Source organism: Syngnathus floridae, unplaced genomic scaffold (genome assembly GCF_059516105.1).
Source record: "Syngnathus floridae isolate MCC-2025c unplaced genomic scaffold, RoL_Sflo_1.0 HiC_scaffold_69, whole genome shotgun sequence".
Taxonomy (NCBI): Eukaryota; Metazoa; Chordata; class Actinopteri; order Syngnathiformes; family Syngnathidae; genus Syngnathus; species Syngnathus floridae.
Genome location: NW_028284098.1, coordinates 150,777 through 157,523, shown reverse-complemented (window position 1 = coordinate 157,523; position 6,747 = coordinate 150,777). Strand labels below are relative to the sequence as shown.

At 52.4% G+C, this 6,747-nt stretch overlaps 1 pseudogene; it reads right to left on the bottom strand.

The window, feature by feature from the left end:
* Positions 1-336: 336 nt before the first annotated feature.
* On the bottom strand, positions 337-5,987 carry LOC148378010 (janus kinase and microtubule-interacting protein 3-like; annotated as a pseudogene).
* Between the last annotated feature and the right edge of the window lie 760 nt (positions 5,988-6,747).

The following is a 6,747-nucleotide window of genomic DNA, read 5'->3' as shown; positions in this document are numbered from 1 at the left end:
TGATTAAAACGTCCTGTGTTCATCTACGTATTTTCGTTTTGCTGTGCATCTTTTCCCTGCCATTTCGAGAGCCCAATTGACACTCATAGTTTAAAGAAATGTGTTTGCCCATCCTACTTTGTGGAATTTCACCACATGCGCTTTTGACCAAAATACCAAATTGAACTCAAGTGAAGCCAACACGCACAACCCCCCCCCCCCCCACACACACACACACACACACAAATGTTGATATGAACATAAAAGAGACGCATGCGGTTCGGGAGTTGCGGCTTGGCCAAACCTGTACTATACAACTTTATTTGTATAAAATTTTCACAACAGCTGTCACACAAACAAAGCGGGAAAAACCGAAGACGTGCGTGTTCCGCCCACGCTGGATTTATTTGCACCTTTGAAAAGACACCGTATTGCCGCAGATGTGGCAAAGAGTACTTTTGGGCATCTGAGACGGAAGGATGTCCAAAGCATCACGTCACCTGCTCTGGTAGGCATGGTGGTGGGACGTTGAGGTCAACCGCTTTGGGGTTGGCTGACTCTTTGATCGCAGGATGCCACACACTTGAAGACAGAAGCAGAAAAGCAGAGCTAAATGCAAAATGTACTCACCGGTGACTCCAATTTTTTTCCCCCCTGAAGAAACAGCTGGACGGGTGGCCCCGGCTGGCCAGTGGGACTCTTGTTATTCTGACCCTTTTTAGTGCGCGTTTGGGGCAACACAGACACAGAAGAGATGCTCAACTACCCCGAAACTCTACTGCCTTTAGCTGTGACATCTGCAACAGGGCATGCGGCTCCAGAATTGGACTCTTTAGTCACAGAAGGAACTGCAGGTCCAGCAACCAATGACCACCAAGGCACATAATCCATAGTCTCTCGAGACTGACGGAAGCCAACAACAATATGGGGCAACAACCGTTTTTTGTGGCGCTCTCTTCTGGTTCAAAAGTGCCCTGCATGTGAATTTGCTTTTCCTGCCTTCTGATTGGATGAGCGCCGGTGTGACGCGGTGCCTCTGTCACCGTGGCGGGGGGTATACGTTGGCATCGGAGCGTCTGCCAACGTCTGAGACCGGCTGGCAGTGTATCGGAGGTGTCGAGTGCGGTGCCGCTGGAGCTCACTCACCAGCTGGTGTTAGGGCCACAGAATGAAGGCCAAGGAGAAGAATAGAAAGAGAAACAGAAACTTCTCCTCCAATTGTTTGATTTGTCTCTTCTGAGCTTCGATGAATTCTTTCAGCTCTTTGTTCCTCTAGGACGGACAAATGGAAAGTGGCATTCAAAAGCCAGTAAGCGTGCAAGTAAGTGCCGGGCTGGCTTTGGGCCCTTACCTGTTGCGCGCTGTGCAGCAGATCCATTCTCTCTTGGAGGATGCAAGCGTCGCGCTCCCTCAACTCGCACATCAGGGCTCGCTTCCATTGGTCCACGGCGCTCCTAAGCTCTTCTCTCTGATCCGCCGTCAGCACGTCATTCACGCCAGCGTGGCTGGCTTTTTCGCCGTCCGTGGCGGGGCAGTCCCGCTGCGGTAGCGCCTCGTACAACATGGCCTCCAGCTCCAGGATCCTCTGGGCCGCAATCCTCGTCCATCAGTGGTCCGGCGGGAGATTTGAGGGCGGCTTACCTTATGAGCCTGGTCCATGGAACACTTCCTGAAGTCCAACTCTTCATCCAGGTAGCCCTTCTGCTTGCAGAACATATCCTAGCACAGCTCAAGGTCAGAATTGTTGGGGCACATTGCCGGAGTTCCCCTTGGCTGATGTCGCGTGTCTGTCTACCTTCTCACTTTCAATGTCCAACATCTTCTGTTGAAGTGCTGACTTGGTCACTTTGATGTATTCTAACCACTGAGGAAAGGCTGCTGTCACATAAGCAGAATGCGAGAGCGTGCGTGGACGTGCGCGTTACCTTCTCGGCTAGGGTGAGAAGGGTCCTGGCGTGAATCACGACCACCTGCTCCTCGTTGGTGAGATTCTGCAAGAGCCCAAAGGCACAGCGTCAACAAGCTTCTTTCAGCGCAAAGCCTTCCAAAAGTCACATTTGAGCCGCCGAGTCTCGTGGAGTGCGAACATAAGGAGTTCGACATACACTTACGGCGTTATAGCCCAGGATGTCCAGCTTCTTCATCAGATCACTGATGACGATGTCCGGGGGAAAGGCGCAAGGAGCAATGTAAGGTGTTCTGGGACCTCGGGTTAAGGTTAGGGTTGCGAGGGACGCCTTACGTACGCTCACGCCCTCGGCCTCGCAGTAGATCTGCAAAGGGCTGAGGCCGTCTGGGAAACGGACTTGCAGAAACTTCAAGACGGGGGAGCGCCACTCCCTCTCCTGAAAGGCAGAGGCATGCATCCGTCCGTCCGTCCGTCCGTCCGTCCGTCCGTCACATCTCTGGCCTCAACACGCTTGTGCGAGTCTTCCCACCTCCAGCTCCAGGATGCGGAACTCAAGCAGTTCGTTTTGGTCTCGGATATCCTGGATGTGCTCTTTCAGACGCGCTTCTTCCGCCTCCATCCGCCTGACCTGAAAAGACAGTCAGACCTCATCTGCGGGGCTTCCCGACAGGTGTGACGCCAAGCGACTCCGCCCAGCGCCTTTCTTTCCGTCACCTTTTCGGCCAACTGCTGATTGCTCTGACGCAGCAGCTGCTTCTCCTCCACCCACTTGACATTCTAGAAGAGACAAACGCGTGGACAGCTTTGGAATGTTGTGTCATTTTCATCCACAAATTCTTTGGTTGACTGGAAAATGACATTTGCTTTTCTCCGCATTTTCCCAGCCACGTTCGGGGGGGGGGGGGGGGGGGGGGGGGTTGGTCCAGTAATGCCAGACGGATGAGTGACTGAAGAATGTAGCTATTTTGTCTGAGAAAAAGGTGTGCTCATTGATGAGCTTACCTGTCCTTGTTGCTTCAGCGCTGACTCCAGATCTGCTACTCTGCTTTGATAGTGACCCATTTCTACCATCAGCTTTTCTCTGGTCTGAAAGGAGGAGGAGGGAGGCTCCTCCTCCTCCTTTCAGACCAGAGAACACCCGAGGCTGGGTGAGAACGGGGAGGCTGCGACCCGGCCGGGGGTTGCGGGAAGGGGCGCCACCTTGATCTCCTTCTCGGCGTCGTAGTCCCCTTTCGCTGGTCTGGGCTAGCAGAGCGTAGGCTCGTTGCAGCGCTTGATATTCTTGCGTCGGCTGGCGGTAGCGAAGCTCCGCCTCTTCATGCACACACCAATGCAACACAGCACTAGTACCAGAATCAGTCAGACCGGCGACAAAGCACCCGCGACGCAAAGACGAGTCCGATTCCAGGCTGAAGAGGAATGTTTGGTGCCAATACGCTGGCAGAAATGGCGGGCTACCTCTTCGGGTTCCGTGTCGGGGGTTCTGTCGGTGTGAAAAGACAAGGACGATCCGTCCGAGTCCACCAACACGTCTTCGTCGTAGCCGTAAAATGTTTCGATGACCTGCGGGCGCGGAAGCAAACATCTCTCTGAACAAACTGAAGCGACACCTCACGATGAATCGACGAGAGGAACGATAGCGAGAAAAAGGCCATTTCATCTTGCGCAACACCAAGCAGCCGCAAACAAACAGACTCACCTTGCAGGACCTCACGCTTTGTTCCTCCTCAGAGATTCTCGACGTCGGTATCGTAGCAGCAAATCTCTCTCCTGTCGACACAAATAATCCGCCTTTGAGATTCTTTGGATGCAAAGGGAACGAACGGCTCCGGCGCAGAAACAAACGCGACTCACAATGACATTTCTGACATGAGCTCCTGTCTCCAGAGCCTGAAAAACACGTCACCGGCGATGATTGGAGGGACGCTCGTCTTTTCCAAAAGTGACAACTACAGGGTGTGTCAGGGTTTTCCAGATTATCTTTATCGTATCATTGTGTTGCTTTGACTTTGACTGCGACCTGTAATAAATAATATTATTTATCCCTTATTTATCCCTATCGCTTATCCCTTCCTACACAAAGTCGTAAAACACCCCTTGCTATGTTTTGACTAGAGGTCAAGGGCTTCCTCTATTCAATCCACTCTTACACCCACCCTGTTTCTCTTAATTAAAATGCTCGTGCAGGAGCCGAGAGTCAGACTTCATTCGTACAACGGATGGACTCTCCACCTGCAGGTGTCCAAAAGAACTTACTTGTCTCCCGTGTGGTTCTTGCAAAATAAGTTGGAGCGAGCGCAACTCTAACAGGGTGCATTTTGCCACTAGCTGCCTACGGACAATGACGTCGCGCTCGCGGCTCATGGTTGACGGGCTGAGCAGCCGGGCAAGTCCGTCGTTTTCAGCGCACAGCGAGTGGCAAAGGCGCTGACAAAACGGGAGCTTTGAGCTGCTGAAAACGGCAAAACAAGTCTAAAGCGTGTTCAAACGCGTGCGCACAATGCTCCTGCTTGAAAGGTCGGAATTTAAGGGGCCAATTTTTTGGATGGCGGCCGCCGGCCAAGCTTTGGACGGAAAAGGTTTCCTGGCGACAGCGAGCGAGCGCGGCGCTGCCGTACGTGCACCGAGTCGCCTGCCTGAAGACCTTGGACAAGTCGTCGATGATGTGCCGCTGCTCCACAACTTGAAGGAACTCCATTTCACCGTCCTGCTGGCCGCAACCGCGGTCCAGGTCATTGAGCGAACTAGGCCTTCTCTGTGGAACACAAATGCAGTGGACTCTGTTGGCACGCCGCCGTTGTCCGCGTCGACTTACCAAGCTTGCCATCTCCTCGTTCTCCTGGGTGACAAAGCGCACTTTGTTTTCAAGGCGACACAGCACCAGCGAGAGTTCTTCATTCTTCCTGCTCAGGCGTTTGTTTTTGTACAGGAGTGGCAGAAACTGGCTTTCTGTTTCTCTCAGTCGCTTTAGCTGCAAGCATGAAGTGCGGGATGTGAAAGACGCACAACACGCGGGCCAGAACGTATCCATTCCTTTTGCATCGGTTTGAACGGAATCGTGGCTTTGGCTCCCAATAAAAGACATCTACCAGGCAACCGACTCGCCGCGCCGCTCAACTAATAAGCAAGCGCAATGGGTGCCTCGCTGGATGGCGCGCATCAAACGTAGCGCAAACCTTCAAGCGTGCCGTCAATAAATTACCAGTTCATTGCGCTCTTCAGAAAGCAGGGCGTTTCGATCCTCCAGTTTCCTGATGACTGCGCTGAGCTCAGCGATTTTCAGATGAAACCGTCGCGTGTCCCGATCCTCCTGAGACTGAAAACGCCCCGCAACACACACACACAAGCACTCGTTCAAAGTTCAAAACTGTTTTTGTGCTACCTTCCTCCAGCAACGAACTAAGTCATGCGTACTGCAAGTGTGTGATGAGGTGGCTTACGCAATGAAGAGGATTGCTAGTAGCGGCGTTGACCCCACTTCCAGGGTAGTTTAGGCCCGCCCTTTGGGAATCCCTCAGGGCAGCGATCTGCTGCTCGGCAGCCTGAGTCTGCAGCTGAAGGCGGTGGACGTGGCCGGCCCCAGGGCTTCATCCAAAACACTAACCGCTCTGTCTTTCAGCTTGATCTCATCCGTCTGGATGTACAAACGGGGAGCGCTCAGGCAGGCGGGCAAACTCATTTGCCAGAATTGTGACAAAAACAAAGAGAGCAACCGGCCAATTTTTTTCTTGAATCGACTAGAACACCTTTGCTGTGACAAAAGCGAAGCGAGCAACCGGACATTTTCTTCTTGTGAAATAGAATAGAATATAATGCCTTAGGTGTCATTGCACTGCAGGTATACAACGAAATTGGGAACATAGCCACGCACCGCGCATCTGATCAGTCCTACCAGTCGGCGGATCTCCCTCTCGCAGTCTCTCTTGGTTCGGCTCAGCTCCTCCCGATGCTGGTGATGAGCCGATCGGAGCTCGGCCGCTCGGGACTGCCAGGCCTGCTGGGCCGCTGCCAGGGCTTCTTCCGCGCTCCTGGTGGAGGCGACACCGCTCGGTCTCCCGACACCGCCGCGTCTCGTCCACCTCCGCCAGCAAAGCGCCCCCCCTCCTCACCTGAGCAGACATTGCGCCACACCGGGCCGTTGAGACCGCAACGGAGCGCCGCGACGCTTACTGGGGACAAGCTACACAATACGGTAGCGGCCGCATCGAAGCCCGACGTGGCGTGCGGATAGTCAGACACGGATAGAGCGGATCACCTTGTCCATGGAGCCGTCCCTCAGGCTGAGGACCAAGGCATTCAGTCGCTGGATCTCTCCATCTTTGATTTTGATCACTCTCATCAGCTCCATTTCATGCTGCCGCAGTAATGTCTCCCTGGTAATGGCTAACTCTTTCTGCTTCTCCTCATGGAGTTTGCTTTTGAGTTCCGTCATGGCGGCGGTGGCACGGTGGTGCTCCGCCCGCAGGTCCTGACTTCTCTCTCTCTCCAGACAGCTGACCTGACATGACTTAGACTTAGACAAACTTTATTGTCATCTTGTCTGCACATGGTGCATACAAAACGAAATTCCGTTGCATACGTCTTACAACAAAGTAGTGATATTGCAGTTGAATAGAAGTAACATATCCTATGAAAATATATATATATACATATATACTATATATATATATATATATATATATTAAAAATAAGTATAAAGTGCAGCAGTGATAATTATGCAATAGTGCAAGTAGGCAAAACAGTATTCAAGAGTGTGCAGAGGAATGCTAAACCATGTATTAAACTTCTATTTAAAGGGTTTATACAAGTTCAGTAAAGTTGGTAGTGCGAGATAGTGCAAGATAGAGGTCCGTAGTGTC